We start from the raw sequence: 27,390 nt of genomic DNA, 5'->3' as shown, positions 1-27,390 counted from the left end.
TCAGCCCCTCTCCCCAGCACCCATACCTACACACACACACACACACACACACACACACACACACACACACACACACACACACACGCTGACACCAAGCAAGTGGTCCTTTCACTTGTTCTGCTGAGCAACGGATCTATATTCAAATAATGACAATTGTTTCGTCAGCTCTTTGACAATTTAATTAATTGATTAATTTAGTCCCTCCTCTCTGTGCGGCTAGCCATGTCTTGTCAATATCTCATTCAGGTGGAGCATGCAGCCTACGGTCCCTCTGGCAGTCCAGCTTGTCAGAGACACGTGTTCCACTAACTGAGAGTGGTTTTCTCTGCCTACGACGGAGCTGGATTATAAAAGAGGCAGAATCCACAGAAAGATGATCCTAACGATACAGCTTTCAACTTGTGTTGAAGGGAAGGGGGCCCGCCCTGTGCCCGCATTTTAAGGGTCTTGGCACATCACACCCTTGTCATTTGCCTTCTGAACAAACCCTGAGATTTTTCTAGGAAAATTAGCATCTTAGCACACTGAAACCACAAACTCTTGTACCTTTTAAAGGGGCTATGAACGATTTACTAACTTGTAGGAACAACCATTTCATTGCTAGATGATACAACACACACACACACACACACACACACACACACACACACACACACACACGGCCTTAAAATGACCAAACCAGATCGGCTGCATGCATTAGTACTTGCAAAGGGTCCTTTCCTTTGAAGAGGTGATAAAAGAGGGATAGACACACGGTGCTTTGGTGTGGATGTCTGTACCCCCTTTCCCCCATCCCTGCCTTCATGTGCAAAGCCAACCACTCTCTCCTTGTCTTGCGCTCACTCCCTAAGCCAGGTTCCCAATTTCCCTCTCCAAGCCCGACAAGCATTTGCACACAGCAAAGCACACTATACTCACAATTTTGGGGTGTGCAATGCCGTTGTGTGTCTAATGGGAAAATTGTTTGGTTTACTGCTGCTTTCCTTCCTGTTCAAGGCAACAGTGGCCTCTCAGTACAGCTGGGGAAACTGGAGAGGAGGAAGTCCTTCCCACACCATGCACTGACCTGGGAACTCCATTCCCCAGGAATTAGGGTGCTCCCAGACGGCACCGACGGTTGTTTGACACTTGTCTCTGATATCAAAGCCAAACCAAGAGCCATCAAGAGGACAGGCCATCTACACTCATTGGTGACAGGCAGCTGTGGACCCAGACATGTAGAGTCATATCCCACGTAACAAGTAAAATACTGCAGACATGGGTTGGAACATACCCACCAGACCCTGCTTCACCTAGTCCAGCAGTTAGCAAAGGTTCCGAGCCCTGTGGCTAGCTAGGCCACATAAGAGCCTCACAGCCGGAGCGTCTTTTCTTTTGCTGCTTTTTTTATAAGTGCTGGATGCTTCCTGCCTGGACAAGATCTCTGTTCCATTACATCAGGCACCCAGTAACAGGATAGCTTCGACCACTGTGAGCATCAGAAGCCCATGCGGGTCACAAGTGTAATGCTCTTGGCTGCCAATTGAGATTGACATGTGCTGTTGTCAGGGACATCGCACTGTCTAGTGTGGCCAAATTGGCAGACTCGAGAATAATCCGAGGTACAGTCTGTGAAACGGAGAGCCAAGCCGTGAGCCTGCTCGAGACAGACAACTCTGTCCCTGTGGGTTAAAACACGAGTCTTTTGTCATCGGGGATTTTTAAAAGGAGTTTTAGTTTAGAGCATTTGGTTTTGTTTGGACTCCTGCTTGTCTTGTGGTAGACTTGTATTTAAAGCTCTTAGGTTCGGAGTACTATATAGAGCCCTGCGTGGGGCATTTTTTAGCAGGAACCCAAGAGTGCTTGGATTGGAAGGAAAGGTGCCTGGGGGGTTTCCAGGCCTCCCTTGGAAGACCTTAACCTGCAACACCTAGGTGTAGCTTCTCTTTGGGGCCAACCTTCTGTCCCTCTGTGGGTCTTACGAGCCTGGATGCTCTAATTGAAAGCCCGTGTATTCAGCAGAACACATCCCTCTACTGTTAACGCCGGCTCCTGGCAAGGCTATCCCCTAACAGTTCCGTTCTCTGCCTGCAAGATGTGCAGGCAAGTGGAACCATTACAGGCATGGCGTGTGAAAGGCCGCAGCCTTTGTCTTCCCCAAGTTCTGTCTATTTCAGAGGCTAACATGCAGCAATTAGTCTAATTAATGTGAAACAATGAGCTGTGTTACCACTTATCAAATTGATTGTTCCCCTATCAAAACAAAACAGGCTGGCTTTTTGATGTAATTTCAAGAGATGATTTGAAATGTCATGTTACTGCAAGCCAATTACGGTATGACTGGAGTCACGGTCAACAGAATACATAATTAGCATGAGTTTGGGAGGGCCGCTTAGCCCTGGTATGTTAATTAAGCCTCTTTTGTCATAAAACAAAAAGGTTGCACCGGAGGTTTTGAAATAGGTGGGTTTATTTATTTATTTATTTATTTACTTACTTACTTTTCTTTGTGCTTATCAACTGGAGGCATGACCGTGCAGAAGAATAGACCGTTTTAATTCTGCTACTTCAAGTTAACACGCAGCCACAAGGTTACCGGTGATTCCCAGGCTGCGGTCCATTCACTACATTCTAGCCCCGCCCCCCTGTGGGATGCTGCTCCGGAAGTGAAATGGAGTCCCGCACAAGGAAACTAGAATGTAGGGAACACCAAGATTCTTGAGATAAATTGTCCAATCCTCTTTTCTGGGGAGCTTGAAAGAACAGGGCAAGCACTCTTTGCCCTGGAAATTGCATCCAGGTATCATCTTTCTGTCGTCATCATCTTGATAACTGGGGAGAACGAACCCATCATGAGATGATGTCTTAGCCTTTACCTCCCTGAGGTCCTGAGGCGATGCATGCTGGCTACCTGTGGGCTGAGGCAGAAAGCTGATCTGTAAGGCTAGGACTTTGTCAGTCCCTCTTGGTCTCAAGGTAGGGCGGGTTCCCTACTCTTGATGAAGGAGTGAGTTCTGGATGTTTCTTGAACTGCAATGCCTTCTGGGAGATCTCGAACCAGTAACAGACCAGTCAGTTCATAGCCGCCTTGAGCTATTGATTCCTCTGCGTGGTTCAGCATAGTAGAAACTGGCCTGAACCCTTCTAGCATTTTCTCTGGACCCTTCTAACTTTCTGGATTCTCCTTACTTTTCATTGTCTGATATCAAGGCAGGTGGGAGGGTCTTTCAGGCTTCCCACCCTTCCTGTGAGAGATACATAGATCTTTTGCTTAGGAATTGTTTTCTTCCATTTTTCTGGGGGGGGGGGTTAGCTCTGCTTTGGTTTACAGGTATATTGGAGTTGTCCCCAGCAGTCAGAAAAGGGGGGCTCGTAATATGCGTCAGCCAGGCAAAGTGCTTGCTACACAAACCCAACAACGTGAGTTCAACTCCCGAAACCCACACAAAGGTGGGAGAAGAAAACCACTCCACCAAAGCTGCTCTCTGACCCAAACTTCCATATCAGCGCATAGCAACAGCACGTAGTTCAAAGAGACAGAAAAGGATTACGTGCTGTTAGAAGATCATGGGTTTAGTCTGGACTTTCTGGGTAGTTTTGTTTCTATTTATCAACATAGTTGATTTTTTTCCTCTGTTCCCTATATGTATTAATAAAAACATAATGAGAGTGAAATAAAATTGGATGTGGCTTTTTTTTTGTTTTTTGTTTTGTTTTTTGTTTTTTTGCTTCAATCCAGGGGATTTTGTTTGTTTGTTTTCCGAAAACAATGGGTGCCTGGCTTTGGTCACAGAGGGTAAGGAGGTTTGAAGCAGCCCTTACTACACTAGGTGAGGAGAGGCAGTTCCCAGCACGTGCTTCAACCTTCCAGCAACATTGTTCCCTTTAGCCAATTAAAAGTCATCAAGACCCCTGACTGCAGTGCTTGAAGGAGGGGGATGGGAAAGAAAACCACAGTGAATATGAGCACCCAAGAAACATGGAAGCAGTGAGGTGACTCAGGGAGTCACGGCGCTTGCTGACGAGAATGACCACCCAACTTCTATCTCTGACACCCACAAGGTAGAAAATAACCAAGTTCTGCAGCTGTCCTCTGACTGGTGGGCACATGTGTGCTGTGGTCCATATATGCTCCAATAAATAAATAGGTAGGCAGGTAGGTAGGTAGATAAGATAGATAGATAGACAGACAGACAGACAGACAGATAAATAGATAGACAGATACATAGATACATAGATAGATATAAATACATAGATACATAATACCTAGATAATTACATAGACAGATGATAGATAGATACATTGATAAATACATAGATACATAATACCTAGATAATTACATAGACAAATGATAGATAGATACATTGATAAATACATAGATACATAATACATAGATAATTACATAGACAGATGATAGATACATTGATAAATACATAGGTAATAGACGATAGATAGATGCATAGATATGTACATAAAGATAGGTAGGTAGATAGATAGATATAGATAGATAGATAATACATATACACACATACATACATGTATACATAGATACATAGATAGATACATATATACATAGGTAGATACATAGACATAGAGACATAGATGATAGATAGATAGATAGATAGATAGATAGATAGATAGATAGATAGTAGATGATAGATGCTTGAAAAGGAAGCTTGCTTCACTAAGTGCTAATAAAAGACAAACACCATTCAGTGCTTGTAAGTTCACTATAGCTGTCTTATGCTCCAAAAACTGCAGAGGCTCAATTACAATCAATGGCTAAGTGTATTAATTTACTTTACGAAGAACTTTACTAAGTTCAGACCTGGGCATGGACTAAGTGATGGGAGATGCGTAATTAAGAATCTAAAGTCTCTAGGTTGAATGAAGTTTTAGATGCCTGCTGCACCAGCCTTGAAGGACTGAAATGGGATTTCTTTCTGTGGAGATGCCTTTTTAGCAGAATTTAGAAAGACTACTAAATAAGCTAAGGTTTTGGATCTGTGCTGTAAGGGTTTGAATTCCCTAGTGCTTGCTGACTATGCCAGGCAAGTAAGAGTCAGTCAGCCACTCCTTCCTTCCTTCTCTGTCTGACTCTCAGTGCTGGGGTTACAGTATAAGCCATTATGTTGAGATTTTGGCTTCTGTGGCTGTCACAGAAGTCCTCATACTTGCGCAGCAAGTGTTTCACCAATAGCCCACCTTGCCAGCATCTGAATGATTCATATCATACAAGCCTGCCACGGCTTTTTGTCTTAGTTTTCTTCTCCAAGGAGAAGCAAGGAAGTTAGAAATGTAAGGAGGAGAAGGAAGGAAGGAAGCAATGGCTGGCTGACTCTGTGTTGCCCAGCACTGTCCTGGTCCCAGGAAGTCACATGTGTACTTGCTAGGGGGCTGTTATACATTTGTATACTACCCTACTGCATAATGATGGCAATTCCCACGTACATCTTCATACTAATGTTAGCCAGTTAACAGTTACTACCGAGAACCAAAAGTTAAGCCAACCCTGGGCAACTGGCTTTGGCTCTAAAATTTCATTCATTCTAACTATGCATGATAATAAATGGTTTGCTTTTTTATTCTATTAAAATCTCGAATAAGGGTCTGACTTCATTGTTACAGTAAAAGAAAATCATGTGTAGATAACACACACACACACACACAGAGAGGGAGAGAGAGAGAGAAAGAGACAGAGAGACAGAGAGACAGAGAGGCAGAGGCAGAGAGACAGAGACAAAAGGACAGAGACAGAGAAATAGAGAGAGGCACACAGAGAGACAGAGGCAGAGAGACAGAGAAATAGAGACAGAGAGACAGACAGAGGCACACAGAGAGACAGAGGCAGAGAGACAGAGACAGATAGGTAGAGACAGAGAGACAAAGAGACAGAAAGAGAGATGGAGAGAGACAGAGAGGCAGAGACTGAGAAACAGAGAGACAGAGACTGAGAAACAGAGAGACAGTGGCAGAGAGACCGAGACAGACAAAGAGACACACAGAGACAGAGAGGCAGAGAGACAGAGAATAGAACTATAGCAATAACAATCTTCAATCTACAAAGCATCCACATGACTGATATCTCTATTGTTTGAAATTTTGTATAAGGGGAATTAATAGAGCACTGTGTCACTGCTAGAGTTTTATACCAAATTCAGAAACCCTTCTCTTGAACTGTGGGGAAAATTTCAAGCAAATCTGGGTGTTTACAATACAGGGCAGGTTCTCTTTCAAAGTTGAAGCCCCTCAGAAATGCTTTCTTTTGTTTTCGAGCAAACTAACACATCCCACAAAAGACAGTTGCTGAACCAAAGAGCTATGCCATCTGTCCGTGTAACCAGGTCGGAGCACCAAGGTCTGTCCAGAGGGCCAGAGGGAGCACCACGGAGCATCGAGAAGCAACAGGCCCTGCAGACCTGCTGCTACGATGTCATTCGGGTTCTCAGCTGGCCTCCAGCCCCCTTCACAGAGATGAGCGTCTCTTTAACTTAGAGCAGACTGGGCAAAGCCTGCTTTCTCTGACTTCAGTGAGGTGAGTACAGGAAAGGAGGGGAAAGAGATAGAAAGGGAATAGCAAAAGAGACAGGTAGTTTAAGTGACAGCATCATGACCTTGCTATGTGCCTGAAAGCTTTGACCACGAGCCACTGAGGTGAGCTAAATGCACAGACAGCACACAGCAGAGCCATGCCATCCACTCAGGAGCACCACGTCATCTACACTGCACAGCAGCGTCATCCAAACAGCAGTCATATCATCCACACAGCAGAGCCATTTCACCCTCTCCCTCCCAGACCACAGAAGCCACTTCAAGTTATACACTGATATCTCTGGAATGGACAGATACTTGTTGTTTCTTCCCGGCCACTTCTGGTCCACGTTCTTCTACCTTAAAGCTCAAGAAAATGTAAAGCCTCTGAAAAAGTCTGACTGAGGTAAAGTCTAGTTAGGAACAGTGGTCTACGAGGGGAAGAAACAGTCTTAGGAGACACAGGCTGAAAAGACTCAAGTACGGTTGATATAGACAGAATGGGGTATACAATGTACTGCTCAGCAGTAGAGGGATCTCTCTCTCCCCCCCCCCCCCTCTCTCTCTCTCTCTCTCTTTCTCTCCCTCTCTCTCTCTCTCTCCCCACGCTCTCCTTCCCCTCCCCACTCTGTGTATTCCTCTAGGACGTAAGTATGCTTCGTGTTTTACATATAAAACCTGTCTTCCTGAATATTGCTATTTGGAGAATAAAGCCAATTGTAAATTGCATTCTTCCTTTGCATGGATTGCACACGGGCCATTGTATAAGTTATTAAGCTCCTAATCTATCCTGAAAGCTTCATCCCCAGTCCAAAGGCTTCAACAAAGTAGATATGATATCAATATCACGAGGATGCATTTATGCATGTTCAGGAGTCCCCTAGTATCCTCGGGTAATAAAATCAGAGGTGCCTAGGTCCCCTATACAAAACATCCTGTTCGTATATAACAGGGGCTCTCAACCTGCCTAATGATGTGACCCTTTAACATGGTTCTTCATGTTGTGGTGACCCCCATCCATGAAATTATTTTGTTGCTACTTCATAACTGCAATTTTGCTACTGTTATGAGTTGTAATGAAATATCTGATATACAGTGTATCTAATCTTGGACAGCTGATGCATACACGTGTATACCCTGCTATTGCTCAAACAAATATTCTTTAAATCCGAGGCCAGCTCCATGAATAGATACTTTGCTGCTGCTGCTGTTTGGAGCTAATAAATGAAGTGGGGGAAAGCTCTGCACCCGTTCCAGGTAGACATCATTTTCCCTCAAACACTTTCTATCTCTGTTGTTTGAATTGTGCTGTCCTGGTTACAAAGGAAGGGCTGTGTGTGTGTTATGTGTATATATACATGTGTGTGCATGGATGTGTATCTCTCTCTCTATATATATATATATATATGGATATGCATAAAAAATAGCAATATTTTTTATAAAGCATCATTTAGGAAAAGACAAATGAGAGCTAACCAAGGAAGCTGAAATATTACCTCCTTTGCATAAACCTGAATAAAACATACAAGTTTCTTAGTCTTTCTTTAGGGAGGCACACACGCAAATAAGAGAGAGAGAGAGAGAGAGAGAGAGAGAGAGAGAGAGAGGGGGGGGGGGGGGGAGGGAGAGAGAGAGCACAAAGCAATGAAGAAATGAGCCCCTGGATTCCTGTGTGTTGGGGGAACAGGGAAGAAGCTGTATTCTACCAAGATTTCTCTTTTAAATCCAAGGTAATGGCCACTCTTGAGGAAAATGTTTGGTGTGGGAGAAGATAGACCTATCAAATGAACCGAGATAATATTAATACTTCATTTAGTACCTTTCATCTCTTTATGATGGTGAAAAGACATTATCATCATATTTTTTATTCTAACTTATAAAAATGGCCAATCTTCTACATTTGTAACGGGCGACAGCACAAGAATCTTAGTTTACACAAAGCTCAGACAAATCACTCAATATTTTCAATACGAACCTAATGATTTCTGATTTTAGAGAAAAATAACAAGTCTCAGAAGAGAAAATTCTTAGCTTCCTCTCGCCTGTCCCATTGGTCATTTATGTGTGTCTGTGTTCTTGGAAAAAGTAAAAAAAAAATAAACTTTCTGCATATTCATTAGGAAGAAGACGGACGATAATCAGAGGAGAGATAGCAGGTTTTTTTTCCTCGAGGATTAGCCTCCCATTGGTTGAATTTTAGCATCAGCCAGGCAATTTTACCATGAAGTCAGCAGAAGTGAGTTCTTACACGCTACGGCACTTACTAGCGGAGAACACCGGGCAGAGGGAAAAGAACACGCTAGAATAAATTGTGCATTATTTCTGGCATTAGTTAAAGGAACTGAACATTATAAGGAAAAAAATACAGTACCATTGATTTTTACAGGTGTTTAATACAGATAAGCCGAAAAAAGGGTTTCCATTTTAAGCCCAGCGATGGCTAAAGATGCATTCAAATATGTTCAAAAGCAGTCTAAAGTCTTCTAAAATGGTGTTTAAGCTATTCAGGCAAAATGTAAATAGTTTTTGTCGTAGTACCAGGGAATATAGAACAAAAGCAGGGCCCAGGGTGATGGCTCTGGCCCACGGCAGGCCACTGACAAAGAAGGGGGTCATTAAAACAGAGGCTACACTGTTTATCCGCCACCTGATCATAGGTTACTTAGTAAAAACATTACCAGGCTGTCCTTAGGAAGGTAGACAGGGTAATTACCCAACACTGCTCTCAAGAGGAGAAACACCCCCGCCCCCGAAAAAAAAATTCTAACCAAGGAGTCAAGTATATGCTTGAGAAAGGTATTAGAGGAGGAACTGAAATCCAATATTTTAACCTTGCCTGCCTTCAGCTTATTTCTTTAACATAAGAAAGAATTTTTAAAAAATACTAAATTAATATATTTAAGTGTCTAAAGGTCCAGGAGAAAGCTGAAATGTTATGTGGCACCGGGATGCACCTCTGTGGAGAAGCATGTTTTAGTCGGTCGTACTGGGTTCCATGTTCAAAGCTGGAGTCAAAGGCGTCACTAAGATGTCTACAGAGTCCCAGAACAGAGAGCTTCTCTTCTGTCTTGCTAGGGTGGAGGGCATCACCTGTGAGTGTTTGTGGGACCACTGCTCAGACAGTGGTCAAGAAAGCAGGCACCCTTCCCCATGGAGGCTCGGCATCTACAGATGGGAGAAGGATGAGGAATTCCTCCCCTTTTCTTCCTTCTTCGGTACAGGCTGTGTGACTTTTCTCTCTTAAAAATGAACTGTGATAATTCTATCTCAGACATAATCACAAAACCACACCGCACAGCACACAGGTCTCATCTGTTAGGGATGGAACCTAGAGTTTCTGACATGTGGAATGAGTGTTCCGCCACTGAGCTATGGCCCCAGCCCTCCTCTTCTTCTTCTATTAGTCATTTTATTCATTTACGTTTCTTTCTTTTTTTAAAAAATTATATCTTTATTTTCTGATACGAGCACACTGTAGCTGTCTCCAAACACACCAGAATAGATGGCTGTGAGCCACCATGTGGTTGCTGGGAATTGAACTCAGGACCTCTGGAAGAGCAGTACAGTGCTCTTAACCGCTGAGCCATCTCTCCAGCCCCCATTTACATTTCAAATGATATCCCCCTTCCCAGTTACCCCCCCCATCCCATCCCTTCTCCCTTCGCCTCTATGAGGGTGCTCTTTTACCCACTCACCCACTCCTGCCTCACCTCTCTAGCACCCCCCTACACTGGGGCATCAAACCTCCACAGGACCACAGCCCTCCCCTACCATTGATGTCAGATAATGTCCTCTCTGCTACATATGTATCTGGAGTCATGGGTCCCTTTCAGGTGTACTCTTTGCTTAGGGGTTTAGTCTCTGCAACCTCTTGGTGGTCCAGTTAGTTTATATTGTTCTTCCTATGGGGTTGCCATCCCCTTTAGCTCCTTCAGTCTTCCCCCTAGCTCTTCCACTGTGGTCCCCGGGCTCAGTCCTACAGTTGGCTGTGAGTGTCTCTATATGTATTGGTCAGGTGCTGGTAGAACCTCTCAGAGAACAGCCATACCAGGATCCTGTCAGCAAGCGCTCCTTGATGGAGCTCTCCCACCAGCTCTCCTCTGTGACCTTGACCAGAAAACTATCAACTCTTTCCAATGTCTCAGGTGACCTCATTCCTACTGACGCCACAAACAAACAAGTGGGATCAGGATTACCCCTGCCCAGTCCATAATGACCTAATCCGTGGTGACAAGCATTAAGTTAGTGCCCATTACTTATACTGAACAGCTTCACGGGAAGGGCTGACAGCATAAAAATAGAAAGAACTCCACAGGCAAAAACATTACCTTTATAACAAACTCGAGGATGACTATAGAACATCGTGTTAACTAAGACAAAATAGTCCACCCAGCCAAATGGCTCACCACAGCAAGGGACGAGCTGGCAGAGTAACCAGATCCCAGCTGGAGGGCTTTATGGACGGCGCCTAGCCACTGAAGGGTCCCGTGAGCGGTGGTAGCTGACTCATGCACTGGAGATGCTAGGAGAGAAATCCCATGACTCGCATAGCTTTGCCCGTTAAACACGTGACTCAAGCAGCCAAGAGTCGGAACAGTAGAGCAGCAGCCGTGCCAAGCCTGTTGAGTGACACTTCTGGACACGCCAAGGCTCAGCTGTGGGTGTCTCAGAATTTTCATACGTAGGAGGTCCTCAAATACCTTGTGTCATAAAGAACAGTAAATTATTAGTAATTTAGGATTTAGACACATTTGTCATCGCAGGCCAGCGCTATGAGTCACCTCAGGAGAGATGAAAATGTATGTTACGTAATTACAATTAATAGTGAATTTTTTTTATGCTGACATAGTTGGGGATTTAAGATGGTGGGATATAAAGGCCTGAAAATTAGGGTTTAACTTCTTACCTGACCAGTACTGAACAGCATTTGGTCAGTCATTTGAGTGCCCTAAACTTTAGGTAGTCTGTCTGTAAAAACAACAACAAAAAAGAAAATCCTGCCGGTCCTCAGCTTGTTAGAGATGTGAGACCCTCAGGCAGGGTAGGCGGAGTCGGAAGTGAGGTAGGCTGATGTCAGGGCGATACATGATTGGACAGTAGAGAGTGGGGCGGGGACAAAGCTTTTGTAAGGTGGGAGAGAGGAGGAAGGAGGGAGATCAAGATGGACTCTATGGAGAAGGATGGATCAGACTTAGGTGAACTAGATCGATTTTATCTTGTCTAGGTGGGCGCTTTATACCTTTATCAGTTGGCAGTGAATTTATTGTGTGGATGAATTGTGGTTTAACATATAAATTTAATTGCTAAATTATAAGTTTCTGGGACTTTGATTTTACTGGGCTAAAGAAATGACTGAGAGGCAGTTGGAGTGTGCGGATCTGGTTCTGTTGCCCACTCAGAGAACTCACAGGGCCCGCAGAGCGAGGGCTGCGTGTGTGTGTGCGTGTGTGTGTGTGTGCGCGCGCGTGTGTGTGTGCATGTGCATGCGTGTGTGTGAGTGAAAATGTGTATGCATGTTCACATGAATGTGGTACATGTGTGTGGCCATATATGTGAACAGGTATGATGTATGAGGAAGTCAGAAGCTGATATGAGGTACCTCCCTCAGTCACTCTCCAAGGTATGTGGAGGCACGATCTCTCACTTTAAACTAGAGCTCAGCTTGTCTTCAGCTGGCCCAGAGAGCACTTTAGCCCAGGGATGCCCGAGCTCTACCCACACACGCTAGGATTAGGGAGCCTCCCATTCTCAACAAGCATGCATGTGGGTCCTTAGCACTTGGATAGCAAGCACTTCACCACTAATGTACTCCTCGGAGTCCACACTGCATGCTTGGGAAAGTCCTCCATTTGCCCCTGTGAGTTTCAAGACTAGGTCTCCCTTGCATTAACGGGCGTTTATAAATGTGTTATGAACCTCTGCCGTGGCATCTGATTCACAATAAAGAGATTATGCATACTAATTTGTCATTTATTCTCCAAAGCCTGCTTTCCTGCCTGGAGCAGGAAATATCTCAGGAGCACCTCGACCCAATCACTTCCCATTCTGCATCACCGCCTAAATGTGCTAATGTGCCCAAAGGCTTTGTGTGTGTGCACATGCACGCACGCACGCACACACACACACACACACACACACACACACACACACACTCAGCCCCTGACTTATCTGTGACAACAGTGCTATCAACTTCTGAGAAGTAACGCCCCCACGCCCTGGACCACTGGACCATATCTAGCAGCCAATCAACTTAACAGGCTGGCTGTTGAGGACAAGAACAGGCAACCTGTGCCTGTTTAGTATTTATTTTGGGGGTGAGCGGGAATTCCACTGGCAGAATGAAGTCCAGAATGTAGAGGGAGTTGAAATTTGGAATGCCTATATGCATAAATTGTTTTGTTTATTGGGAGAATCTCGTGTGTGTGTGTGTGTGTGTGTGTGTGTAAGTCACTCAATAACTGGCAAATCCAACTCCTTTTCTCAGTTGATAACTGGTCATTTGGACAAATCCGAATATTAACTTGCAAATTAATTTAGGAGTGTTGACTTCACACATGATTACTACACAACCACGCATAGTCCATACCATTTGATATTGCCTGATACACAGATTTTAACCTCTCTATACAATGTTTTGCTACTTGCTTCAGTTACTTTGAAAATGTGGTTTTTTAATTTAAAAAAAAGGTAAAATTTCAATAAATACCATTTAAGCCAAAAAAAAAAAAGAGAGGAGGAGATGGGGGTTGGGTGGGGGAGAAGCTGTGGCAGGACAATGGAGGGTGACGTTAAGATTCTGGTCTGTGTATTTACAGGTTGTTATTAATGTTCTTAAGGGATGGATGGTACTGGGCTTTGTATGTTTAAGTGGGCAATTATATCTTACCAACTGAGTCAAAAAAAAAAAAGAAAATGTGGTTTTTAATTATTCTAGAAGTTTCTAGAATTATTTCTAGCCTCTGGAATTATTCTAGAAGCTTCCACATCACTACAGAAAAACCACAGAGGGTCTTCATCACTGTGAACAGTTAAAACAAAAATTCTACCATACCCCCACTCAGGCTCGAAGTTAATTTAAATGTCTACATTAAGTATAATCATAACTTATAAAGTTGCCAACGTCGCAAAGCACACAAAACCTGGATTTCGAGAAGTCCAACAGTGTTTGAAGCGGGGTGATCCTGACCGATTGCTATTTGTCTCAGATACCATCAGCACCAAGCATGAGACGTATCAGGTCAGGTTGCTCTGGGTGAGGCTGTGCCTTCCCACTGTCTTCTGGGAACAGGGACGTAAGGGCTGGCATGCAGAGGTACCTTGAGTTAATGGCATAGAAGCATGAAGCCAGGAAAGACCTGGCCAAGAGGTTTTAGCTGAGCTGGGGACTTACACCCCCCAGTCTCTTATAAAATCAAAAGCACTGCCCCTACCTCGAGGGGTGCCACAGAGGCCGTAGTAGCACGACAGTGCGCTATGCAGCTGGCACGAGAAGAGCCTTACAAGGACCGCCATGTTTAGTTTTTCAGAGAATGTTTTTTCTATTAGTCTGATTTTACAGATTGGGGAGCAAGGTACAGAGAAGTCAGGGACAACGGGCCTAAGGCCACACTCCTGGGAGCGGGCTGCCTAGTCTGACTGAGCTTCCCCAGTATTCTGTCTAGCACATTGGCCTCAGAGCTTGGTATTTTGGAGCAGGGCCTTGAGGAGGAGGAGGCACTACATTCCTAGCCCACAACATTTCAGAAGATTAGCTCCGAGCTTTCCCTCTCCCCCTGGAGTCTGTGCCACCTGCCTGGAGAACAGGACCACCCAACTCAAGCTTCCCGGCCCTGCCCGGGCCCACGTGGTCGCCCTACAGGCTGCCCTAGCCGCACAGCAGGACTTTCTCTGTCACAGCAACCTGAGACTTGGGAGTTAGGTTCAGCACAGCTGGTGGACTGAGGCTCAGATTTCCGCTGAACTGATCACAATGGAGAAAGGCTGTCACAGGACCACGGGGAAGCACATGCTCCCCGCTGAATTTTTGTAGCATAAGTGTGCAGGACTATTTAAAAACTTTCCAATCCTGAAATGCCTTCTTAGTGGCAAAGTTCATCTAGGGGTCTATGGGCCATATGCTGTTTGGTTTCTGTTTGTGTGGTTTTTTTTTTCTTCGTTTGTTTTGTTTTTTTGTTTTTTTTGTTTTTTTGTTTTTGTTTTTTTTTTTTTCTTCTTTTGGAGCTGACACTGAGAAACCAGCTTCCAAAGAAAAACATATAAAATACCCGTGATTGCGAACAGCGCCTGCATGGACTGGCACGCTTGCAGACAGACAGCACGGCAGTAAGGCCCCACGCAGTCTTTCTGCTCAGACAGAAAGCAAGCTCAAACCCTTGAACTTAACCAATGCAGACGGTGGGGGTTTGGGGGGTTGGGGGAGGGCGCCTTTATGACTAAGCTTGATCTTAGTCATCGGATGCAATCCGTCAAAAACAGGGCCTGGGAAATAGCTGCCTGTGAACTAACAGGACCTGAGTTCGATTCCCAGAACTCAAGATTAAACAAACCAACCAAAACAACAACAACAACAGCAGCAACAAATGCTGCAAATGCTGGGCCTGGTTGAGCAAACTTAAAATCTCCAAGCTAGGGAGCCACAGACACATTTGATTCCCAGGTCTCACTAGCCAGCCAGCCTAAGCTTGTCAGTCATTTCCAGGCTAACGGAGACGGTGTCAAATAGCAATACATGAACTGTGCCTGACACACACAAAGCTGGAGGTTGACTTTAGAACGACACACGTATGTATGCATGTAATCACAGAAACACACCACACACACACACACACACACACACACACACACACACACACAGCACACCAAGTCACAGTCCTAAAATGTACTCTCCCAATATCACACGAGTTTTATACAAAAGAAGTGTGGGTTTAAAGTCCTGCACATTCAAGGTCGTTTACACAGGATGGGGGTCACTTAGCAGCAGCGTTGCTTCTAATTGTAGATTTAATAAGAGATATTGGGGCAGAACGGAGGATTTGTCCGGTAATGCTTCTGTTAGTTAGCTTAATTTAATCATTCTATAATGCATACATACCTATTTTCAAAAGAACATGCTGTACATGGTAACCACATATAATGTTTATTTGTTGTGGGGAAAAAAAACCAAGAAAGGGCTATCTATCTTCACCAATCCAGAGTTGGATTTGCAAGGAATGGAGAAATGACTTAATGTAAGTAATAAACCAGAATAAAACAAGCTCACAGAAAGGCTCCCAGAATTCAGCTGCCAATCTGACACACCCCACTCTCCTGAAATCCCAGACTTCCGCTCTGAACTTGTGGATCAATATTTGTGAATTTGAGGGACCTAAATTTCATGAAGTAGAGTCCAGTATCTGCTAAAACATGAGTAGAGGGAAGAAAGATGTCTTCCATGACTCTGACATGTTTTTGAAAACCTCTATAAAAAACCCTCCTGAACAGACACTGAAGATTTGCTTAAAAAATAAAAAAAATTAAAAAAAAACTGTCTTCCCAAAGAAGTCACTCAAGTGACATGAGACAACTACTTAGACTATTGTTTTATGATTTAGAGAAAATATTTATTGGCCTTTTTTATATTCAGATATTCTCCTTATAAAAACATCGCATTTTCTGGCTCAAAATAGAATAAATTTGAGCAGTTCTAGAGGAGAGTATAAATTTTTCCATAGCAGAGCATAATTTGTTGTAATTAATGAGAAACTGAAAACCGAACAAAACAAGGGCTTCGTGAGTCAGCGGAGACCATACTCTAAGAGAGAAAGTACTTTGGGGATCCCTGGTCCTAGACAGACATCAAGGAAAGTGACCAGAACTTTCCGGTGCCCCTCGAGGTTTTGCAAAGATACAGGGAAACTGATTCCTTCCTACAAATTAAAAAAAAGGCTTTAAGATACAAACGAACTAAATTCAATCCATTTCAATCCATGGTCTTAAAACCGTCTTCCAATAGAACCGGCGATGTATTTCACGAGTCTGGACGTGACTGACAGCGTTCTGGAAAGTGAATTAGGAACACACTGCCGCTGACTCCGGCGACATAGTAAAGGTGGGAATGATTAAGAGGCAGCCCATCTTTCTAAAATGTAAAATGGCTTTATAGGTCCTTCTAATAACAACTTTTACTCAAACCTTACATAAATAGGCTTAGAGGATACAAATATTATGTGGGCCACGCGGACACTCCCAGGCTCCTAATCATGCCGGGGGATTACTGGGTAGGACAGAGGCACCTCATTCGTGTTGGGCCAGGGATTATGGCAAAGAAACATCTAATATTCCACTTTTTAATTTCATGCATTTTTTATTTACCTTTAATGATGCTGTATATATTCATCATCCTGAAATATTAAAACAGTATGAAAAAAGTAATAAATTGGTAGAAAATTTAGGGAATAAGAATGCAACCGCACGCAAATCATACACTATCAAGTGCTTGATACACATTTAAAATTACTGCCGACCACGGCAAAGCCAAATTCCGAGCAGGTTTCCGAAGCACAAAGTCACAATAAGAAGCTCAGCAGAACAGACTGGAATAATAGAATATTCATCCCTCTAATCCGTGCGCAATTCTTCAGGGCTTTTTTTTTTTAAACAATGCATATGAGGTCTGACTGTATTCCAGATTTAAATAACTTGTCTGTGCCTTGCCTGGTCCCTCTGTACTTTTATTTTTTTAAAAAGCATGTATATACGTATATATGTTTTATATATATATATATAGATATGTGTGTGTGTATATGTATGTATATATATGTATATACAGTTAACTTGTCTCCACCACGGCTCTGACGACGTCCGGGTCAGAAAACTTCATACCTCAGATGAGCATTTGAAAGCAAGGCAAATGCTCACATTCGTTTATTTGTCCCTCTCAAAGGCCCTGGAAACAGCTATCTGGGAAGAAGGGAAGTTATCTTCCTTCAGGAAGGAAATGAAGGGATGGTTTGCCCTTTAATTACCAATTAGTAGGCTGATACTGCAAGAGACTGTCGCACTGGGATGCTGGCCACGGGGCTGAACGTGGGCACTTCGTCTAGCAGCCTTCTCTTGCAGACCATGCAGCTGCCTATAAGGCCTTACCCAACATCGTCACAAGGAAGAGAAAGCTACCGGCAGTAAGGAACGTAGTTGACACTCTGGGGCCTCAGACACCCAGGCCATCACCATCTGTCCATCTGTCTGGCTCTTCTGGTCTATGTTCTGATTGACAGGAGCCAGCTGCACGCTATCCCCCAGCTGGTGTGGTGTTTTAAAATATCTTCTTCCACTTTGCACATTTGGATTTTTTCCCTTAATGAAGTTTCTCCCTTTTAAAAATCTGTCCATGTGTGTGAGTGTGTGTTGTGTGTGTATGTGTCTGAGTCTCTGTGTGAGTGTGTGTGTGTTGTGTATTTGTGTGTGTGTCTGTGTATGTCTATTTGTGTGTGTGAGAGTGTGAGTGTGAGTGTGTGAGTGAGTGTGTCTGAGTGTATATGTGTTTGGTATATGTGTGTGTATGTGTCTGTGTCTGTGTGTCTGTGCATGTGTGTGTGTATGTGTGTGAGTGTGTGTGTGTGTGAGTGTATGTGTCTGTGTCTGTGTGTCTGTGTGTGTGTATGTGTGTGTGTATGTGTGAGTGTGTGTATATGTGTGTGAGTGTATGTGTCTGTGTCTGTGTGTCTGTGTGTGTGTGTGTGTCTGTGTGTGTGTGTGTGTATGTGTGTGTGTGTGTGGTGTGCATGTATGTTAAGCACAAGAGTTCTTCTGAGTGCTTTTTGGAGTCAAAAGACAATTTCTGGCACCAGCTCTCCCCTTCTGCCTTCTTTGAGAGTCTTTCTTCTCGCGGCTGTGTAGGAACAGCTTGTCAGTGGCCTTCTGAGGACTCTCCTGTCTGTGTGCTCCATCTTACCACAGGAGCTAAGGAAATTGGATAGGTACTCTGGGGTCCAGGGTCCAGCTGCAGGGGAGCCCTGAGGATCCAAACCGGGTCCTCCCACTTGGAAAGCAAAGACTTATCGATTCTCAGCCTTTCGGCTAAGATCAAGTGTGGAAAGCAAAGACTTTACCCACTGAGCCATCCCTCCATCAACACCATATCTCAACAGAGAGGAAAATCGACAAATCAGAGCCAGTGTACCTGCCTGCCATTCTCCTGAGTCCCCTTCTTTCAGAAGCTTCCTCTTTCAGCCCCCTGGAACAACCCATGCCAGCTGATGTTAATGATAGAAAATGGACTGGACTTTGCACAGACCTTTGCCAGTAAATCCCTTCAACGCGAAGCCTGGCTAAGCTTTCCCTGACTTATTTCTGGTGACCCATCCCAGTCTGGCACCCGGTGGGTCTTCAGTAGCTCTCCTGTCATTTCCTTGTTGTTGAAGTGATGGAAACTGGTTTTGCTGCATGGCTCTGTTTCTGCTGTGTTGCTCTTGGCTCACTGTTCAAAGGAGCCCAGTCTAACCCTGGACAAGTTGGGTAACCATGAATAACCTTAAACAGAGAGGCGATACCTCTTCAGAAAACAAAGCATACAGAACCAGCAACCACCTCATATGCGGATCCCAGTGAAGAACGCAGGGCACAGCTCGCTCGATGATGAAAAGACAGACACGGTCAGGACACAAACAATATGACATTAGGAGGAAAAAGTCCCCATTGCTGACAAGAAATAGAGTGGCTGTAACTAATGAAATGGGGTGCGGTGGAGGAGAGAAGAAAGGAGGATCTCACCCACTTACAGAAATGGGGGAGGGATACCTTAATTCCAGTGTAGTGGACAGAAATCATTACAAGACAGAATGGCAATGCACTTGAATGAGAAGAAAAGCTTCATTTCACAACACAGTTCATAAAAACACTGTGCCATGCTGAGTTTCAGTGAATGCTAAGTGCCCAGCCCTAAACCAGATGCGTTCCTCACCCACGGCTTGGGATCATGTTAGAAGAGGACACAGAATGTTAAAGTCTGAGCCTGGGAAGAGTGGTAACAAATACTGTCCTCTGAACTCCACACGGCAGAGTCCTCTGAACTCCACAAACTCACAGTAGCTGCAGCCACCCAACAGCACAAGTTAGGCGCTTGAATTCTCTCCCATGGATGAGGCCCCACCACTCCCTGAGCAGCTGTTGGCAGTTAATGGTTGTTGGGGGAGAAGGAGGCAGTTTTTCTTCTGTGGTGTGGTCATTGGTGAGTATGATCCAGAAAATACCTTCACCCTGCTCCTGCAGGCAGCCCTAATGGAGCTGAGTGGGTCATTAGAAAAGGGACAAGGAAGCAGTAGAGGGCCTTGTTAGGATGAATTAAAAGGTCCAGAGGTGGGAAAGAAACACGAGATTGCATGTGATCCAAATACATTATAGATAATAATGTGTGTGTGTGCATGTGTGTGAAATTGCCAAGAACTGATAGATATTCCTTGCCCATCCCTGTCATTTGCAATATATTAATATATGACCATTTCCTTCCAACACCCCTCCATACACATAATCAAGACTAGCTTCAAATTACAGTTAAAAACAAAACAAAACCAAGAGTTTGCTCCTGAGTGTTTGAAACATATTTCTTCACTTCCCTTTGAAAGTATCGAAGCATCGTCTCAGGGTGGTGGCAATATTCAGAACAGGCACGAGCGACAGAAAGAGAGAAAAGGACGTCTCCAAAGCTGGCGTGCACTGTAGGAAAAACAAAAGCGAATGTCCGAGAGGTTCTCCTCCACCTCCCGTCTAGGCAGACCACCTCCAAGTATGATCACGACGCTTCCTATCTCCAGTACATTATCCTCTCTTTTCAGCTCAAATTATCCTGCTAGTCAGCCGTTGGACTCTGGGCACTCATTCTAGAGTTCAGGAGTGTTCTCAAGTTCTTGTGTGAACCAAGATGTGTCCTGGGGGAGCAGGTGGCTCTGCGGCTGAGAGATTCTCTGCTGAGCATCCAGCATTTGGGTAAGGCCTCTTATAAACAGTGGGCTGCCTTGCAATTGGCCACCAGAGCTTGCTAGGGTTAGTAAATTACTTGATAGTTAAGACTGTTGACAAGAGGTCGGAGGTGTCACCCATGAAGAGCCAGAGGAAGTGGTAAACCTCTGCTAATGTTTAGATTCCCTACTTGGCTCCCACAGCATTCTTGAAGGCCAGTCGTCCCTTCCTGTCAGAGGCTCTCCTTCCCACACCTGCTCTCTGTTGGGTCCGCACGGCTCCACATGCATTGCCATGCGAGCTAGAAATATCTGACCAAGATTATTTTGAAAATACATCCAACCCCAGAGTGAGGTTTCCAGAGCCTGGATTATTTTGCAGATCCAGCTGTGTGTGTGTGTGTGTGTGTGTGTGTGTGTGTGTGTGTGTGTGTGTGTGTAATTCACGTAAGTATCCAAGGGAATAAGGATGTAGCAGAATGAGATCACCTCTGGACTGCTTGACAGGATGCTCCTGGCAACGCTATCCCTCTTGCTTGCCTATCCTGCCTTTCAACAGACGTGTGTGGCTCCATTTTCCCTAGCAAATGCCTGTTTCTCTTCATCCGGTCCTTAACTCTCTTTTCTGGAACTTTCTATTTGCTGGGAAACACTCAACATGTTTTATGCTTTCAACCAAAATTGTCCTGGTTCTTTCTGAGGAATAGTCAAATGTCAAAGACTCACTAGGACTCGACCTAAAATACGAGGTTGACTATCCGCTCAAGTCTCACAGCGGCGTTCTGTTGTGGGTGAGTATAACCTCAATATTGCTAGCACAGTGCAATGTGACAGCGCACCCAGACCATAGACCAGAGTCCAGGCTGCAGTCTCTGTGTTCTGCTATCCTGTCCATCCATGACTATCCCTCACGGGATAAGCAAACATGGGCGTTAGGTCTTCGTCATCCACACCCTGTCTTTCAACTGTCTGGAAACCGGCACAGGGTCCTCAACATCTTCAAGGAGGCCTGTGCAACTCTACCTGTAAAGCCGAAAGTTTATTTGGGGGTGTGGGTGGGGGTGCTCTTTGAAGATAGCAGGACATAATGTTGAATTTCAACCTATGGATATAAGCACACTATGCCTAGCCAATGTATAAATGGACAACTGTGCCCAAGCTAAGGGTAAAGAGTAGACTGCGGCCTAACGTCCTGACAAAGGCATTGCTACTGAATGGACTTTCCTCAGGATATGAGTTACAGCACAGTATAAGTCGGTGTAGCTTAGGAACCATGTGAGATAATTAGCACCCAGAGGAGACCAGGTCACTAAAACAATGTAACACAATCGCCAATGGGACGGCCATCAACCAGTGACGTTGAAAAGCAAATAGTAGGACTGGAGTGGTCACAGACATGCTCAGCAGAATAGTCCCAGTTGAGTTGACAAAAGCAGCCTCCGAGTGGGAAATCCGGGCTTGCCAGTCCTGCCCTGGACGCTGCTGCACGCACTGGCACACGCCTGCTGCTTAGCAGGGCCGGCAGGTGTGCAGAAGGTTTATTTCCAAGTCATCAAGACTTCTCTGCTCCTTAGACTGGGGCTGAGCCTGGGTGTCGTGTTCCCCATTTGTTTATATAAACGGGCCGCTGGCTGTTGAAACAGTTCACAGCACTTGACTGAAGTAAGCAGAGCCCTTGAACTTTATAAATATCCAACAAGAGAAGCCATTGACAGGCAGGGTGCTGCTCAGCAAATCTCAGAACCTTAAAGGACTGCCCGGATTTACAAAGGAGCCCACACAGCCCAAAGGCTTGTCTCAGCTCTGTCTCCACAAAGAGAAGTGGTGTGTTCAGTAATCCCTCCCCACTAATCATTTGTCACCTCTGGTTTTGGTTGAGGCCGAAGATGGGTTGAACTCAACGAGGGAAGTTAAGGGTTTAGCTTGTATTTGAGCCTTCTGGATTCCCAACGTCTTCTCAAACAGCCAGGAATTACAGAGAAAGCCTGCGAGAAGAGACTTAGATGGGCATCCAGGTGCCTGGATACCAGTTCGCTCATCTTCTGAAAGACTGTGTCGAAGTGACAAGCTCTCTCGCAGCCCCGTGTATCTGTCCTAGTAGGAGGGAGCAGGATGGCAGGCAGGCGGGGAACATCTCTCAACGCTAACAAACCCGGCACTCTCCCGTTTACTGTAGTCACTCGGCAAACATTCTTGGCTTGTCCGAGTTGCTGGAGAAAGTCAGAGACTGATGCACACAAGCTTCTAGGAACTAGTCTCACCTGGAAGCAATGGGTGTGTGTGTGTGTGTGTGTGTGTGTGTGTGTGTGTGTGTGTGTGTGTGTGTGTTTGTGTCTGTGTGTGTGTATGTCTGTGTGTGTGTGTGTGTCTGTGTGTGTGTGGAAGCAATGGGTGTGTGTGTGTGTATGTGTGTTTGTGTCTGTGTGTGTGTGTGTGTGTGTGTGTGTGTGTTGCTCCCCCTATGTTAAGGAAAAAACCAACTGCATGCATCCCTGATGATTTGGGGACCTGTGAGCTCTGCATTGGGGTGAAGCTGGTTGAGAGGAACACAGTTCCTTCCCTTTTGTCTGGAGAGCCATACTCTTCTCTTGCTGTACCTGCTCAGAGCTTTGACTGAGTGCTGGCAGGAAAACCCAAGGAAAACACATTCACTTGAGGGAAATGTAAATCTTGAAACCTCATTTCTAAGTCTTCTTTCAAGGCTGAGCATGGGTTGAGTTCTTTCTCTTCCCTGTTTGCAGGTGTCCTGTTTTGACCTCCTCCTCCTGAGGTGTAGGGCCACTGCTGGGTTTGGGGATGAAGCTCATGGATGCCATCTTTCTTTGCTAGAGTTGAAAACTTAGTGTAAAATGTTTTGAGGAACTTGTACTTTCTAACAGCCATTGGCCTCTGATAATGTAGAGTGCCTAAGCATTAAAAATAATATTTCCATTGTCACCACGGATGGACTCTCCTCCCACGACAATCAACAAATAAACAAGACTGTTTCCTACGTGCTCTATAAAACAGAAATGGTGGGAAATCTGCAGGACCTGGGAACAGGTTTCTTGCCAGCAAAATGTTCCTTGCTTACATTCCTTCTACAGATGGACCCAAGTTAAATGCCATTCTTTCTCAAGTATTCCTCAAGGCCGCGCTAAGACAAGCAACTAATGCTTTAGCCAAATCCTTTGTCAGGATCTTTTGTGTGTTTCAAGAACTCTTGCTTTGCTTTTGAAAACCTAGACCTGAGAGAGTGGGAACTACCAACTGAAGTCTCGGGCACCAATCCTGCAGGGAATCTCTTTACAAATTTTTCCACATCCTAAGTCATAATTGGGTTTTAATGCATAAAATGGCTGAGTAGTTTAAATGTCTGGAAAAGAAAACAGCCTTTCCTGGAGTTTATGAAGTGGTGAGCCTCTTTGTTATGATGATTAACCGCGATTCCTTCACTCAAACACTGGTGTATTCTGCACAGAGGAACCACAGAAGACAGAGACGCATGTGCCAGAGTCCCTTCTCTTCTGCTGTACCGGAAGCACATATTTTTCTGAGAGATGATCAGATGAACAAGCTAAGAACCACACTGAGGTTGCAGTCTACCTGACTCACTTCCTAAATGAAAACTTACCTCACTGTCTCTCTGCCGACGGTCTTTCTTAGAGACAAACTTCTCAAGCATTCCGTGAGAAGGTCAGTAGTCTTCAGAAAACACCACAGAACCATGAGGCCAGCCTGGCTTTGGTTTCTTGATCATCTTCTTGCTTGTAACTAGAACCTCCCCATATCATCAGGTCCTGGCCATGTACAATAAAGAGCATGATAGGAAAAGGCAGATTCTCTTCCGTCCCCTGAAAGAGGAAGGCAGGAGGTTCGGACATGGCTGCCTTCACATGACAGTCCTGAAACCCTCAGCCTAGGGACAACCCTTCTTGCCATCAAGGCAAGGTGTGAATGGAACTGTCATGAACTTCAGAAGGGCGAGATTTGAGACTTAACTTTACCAAACATTATTTATGCGTTTGAATATTGCTGGAATGTTCTCCCTAAAAAAAACTCAGTAGCAAAATGGAATCATGTATCCATGTGCATGTATGTGTATTCAGATGTGTGTGTAGGTATATGTGTGTATAGGTGTGTGTTCAGGAACATGTGTGTACGTGCAGATACGTATGCTTGTAGAAAAACAGAGAAGCCACAACCTTACGTTTCATTCTTCAGACACCATCCATGTACTTTTGAATTAGTGGTCTGGAATGTTTCACGTAAATTAAGCTGGCTGCTCAGGGAATGACATGTTATTTTACCGAGCTAGGGCATAGATTCCAAGCCTGTGCTACCATGCCCAGCTTACTTTTACAAGACCAAGACTTGAACTCATGCTTCCCCATGCTTGCAAGGCAAGTGTTTCACCAACTGAGCTGTCTCCTCAAACCAACACATATGGACTTAATTTCTAATGAGAAAACATGTCATGGTAGAAAGCAACGTACATGCTGGTTGCACGGGCAAACACACAGGCAGGAGTTGCACAATGGGACACACCATCAAGAGGAAACGAGAACCTGGGATTTGTTAAAGATTATATCTCCTCGGCTAAGAGGAGGGGAGACATCCGGAAAACCTGAGGTGGCCACATCGCAAGTTAACTGAAGTGGAAGAGGGGAAAGTGTCCGTGATAATTGACATTTGGCACCATTCAGGGAAGAAGCACAATGGTAGTTAGGTGGGCACCATGGGGCTGTAAGTCAGCTACGGTTGCTTGCGCTCTCCAGACCTTGGTAGACCGAGAGGGACTTCAGGTAGCATAATTCCACATCAGCATCCTGGTGTGGGCCTTCTAGAAGCATCAGACAAGGGTATCCTAAATCCACCACTACTGAAAGGTTGACTGCAGGAAATGAGACCTCCATCTTTTACCAATCTCTCAAATTTAAACTAAATCACTGAGCTCATTCTTGCCTCCTGCCTCGAATCTTCTCAGCTAATGAAGTCAATCCATTTTCAGAGTCTAAGGATCTCCCAGCATTGCTTGTCAACATCTGGGTAGGAGAATACCCTCCTACTCCAGTGAATTGTTCATTTCTTGCTAACAAAACCAGGAAAGCAGGAGGCAAGGCCAGGGCATGTAGAATGCACTGGAATATCACTCCTAAGTTTGAAAGGTACTCGAATTAAGTTCTAGTGATAAAGGGCTCAAGTCATGGTGACCCAAGCAACTTGTTTAAAGGAAATACATACATATAACAGAAACAGAGAGAGACACACAGACGGCGTGCAATCAGTGTGTCAATGAACACTGCTTGATGGAATAAATCTAATGTGTATTCTTATCTGGCTAGGTAAACATGTGGCACGATGAAACGCAGTATCAAATGTACAGTGTGGAATAAAGGGAGCTGTGCGCCTACCGACCTTGTGTTTCTTGTGCTAGCTGTGAGATCTGGGCTTGCTGGCCATATCTAACAGCACAGTTTACAACCTGCCTCAGAAGTCAGAGAGGTGATAAGCGGGGGTTAGTGACAAGTGCGCCATTGTATTGTGTAGGACTGTTGGCTATCGTGTGAGTTTCTTTTATAAACCTTTCGCAATTTCATCATGTACTCTACTAATAAGTCTCTGGGGTCTAGATTACCGATCCCATTGAATAGATAAAGTCACTCAGTCAGAAGCTGAGTTTATTTATCTTTATGTCCAAAAGTCTTTCTCCTAACTCTAAACCTGTACTTCGCTAACTTTAAACTTATGCTTCACAGACGGGATGGCAGTATTGCCACTTCTGGGTTTTGGTTCAGAAGGGAATGTGACATTGTTGCTTCATACCTTCCTATACCTTGGTTTTTGACTTCTTGAGCTCTGTGGTCGTGTCTGTGGGAGATCGTCTTGATTACTAGTGGATGCAGGAGAATCCAGCTCACCGTGGGCCTGAGTGTATGAAAACATTACTAACCAGGAGCCTGAGAGCAAGCCAGCAAGCTCCATTCTTCTGTGATTTCTGCTTTGAGATTCTGCCCGGACGGGCTATGACCGGGAAGCCTAAGCCAGCAAACCATTCCCTCTATAACTTTCTTTTGCTCGTCCTGTTTCTCACAGCAACCAAATGAAACCGGAACGTTCCCCAACAATCGATGAATCAAGTGATCTTCCAGATCTATTGTGGGATTTCTATGAGGCTGCCTCAAACTTTTCCTTTCCAACTACACTAGAAGTAGATTGGGGTAGGGGGTAGGTAATTCATTACTCAACAGACATTGACACTCAAGCAATGCTTGCTTCAAAACTGCATGGAAATACAGCTCAGATCTACAGATTATCATCCTAGAAAAGGCTTAGCATCATTGTTTACTCATAATATTAACATCGACTTTCTGCGTGCAAAGCGACAACAGTCGGCTTTCACTTTCGCTCATGGGTCTGTCCAAGCACACCTTAACACATTAGAGTAAAACTCCTTGGGAATTGACTGGTCTGGTTATAGCAGGATTTAAAAGAAACAAATAAACCAACAAAAAGTTGTAGAGAAATACCATTATTCCCTTGTGCTTTTGGAGCTTTCTTATGACTGTCTGGTGAAGTCCTGATCAATATGTCACGGCTCTCTGAGTTTCCTTCTGACTCCTGGAATCTGACGACTGCCATGAAGAAGCCGCCATGAGCCCTAGTCTGCCTCTTATGAACCTCGTGGTCTCTGGGCTTTGTGACCTCCCAAATGGGAATCGTGAAATCATGCCCACCACCCTGCAACCAAGAAGAGTTTCTCACGATTGACTCATCCTCCATAAGTATTTTCCTCAACACATATATAGCTTATTTCCCATAAGGTATTTGGTACCCAGCTGTATGTTGTATGTGCATGTTCATGTTGGTTCCTGTGACTGTGCCTGTGTGGGGGTGCATGTGTGCACATGTGGAGGCCAGAGGTCACTGTTGTGCTTCCTGGATTACCTTTTATCTTATTCCTGAG

At 44.6% G+C, this 27,390-nt stretch overlaps 1 protein-coding gene across 10 annotated transcripts in view; it reads right to left on the bottom strand.

Annotated features, from left to right (window-relative positions):
• The window catches only part of Esrrg (estrogen-related receptor gamma), a 617,835-nt gene that overhangs the window by 295,991 nt on the left and 294,454 nt on the right, over positions 1-27,390 (bottom strand). The window contains exon 1 of one of the 10 annotated variants that reach the window (XM_039090941.2): positions 919-8,078. The exons of the other annotated variants lie outside the window; for them this stretch is intronic. The gene's annotated coding sequence lies outside the window, so the exon portion shown is untranslated. Of the gene's footprint in view, positions 1-918; positions 8,079-27,390 lie in introns of those variants that run through there. 10 annotated transcript variants of the gene reach the window in all.

Source organism: Rattus norvegicus, chromosome 13 (assembly GCF_036323735.1).
Source record: "Rattus norvegicus strain BN/NHsdMcwi chromosome 13, GRCr8, whole genome shotgun sequence".
Lineage (NCBI taxonomy): Eukaryota > Metazoa > Chordata > Mammalia > Rodentia > Muridae > Rattus > Rattus norvegicus.
The sequence above is the reverse complement of the archived record's forward strand: the minus strand, read 5'-3'. Positions and strand labels throughout refer to the sequence as shown.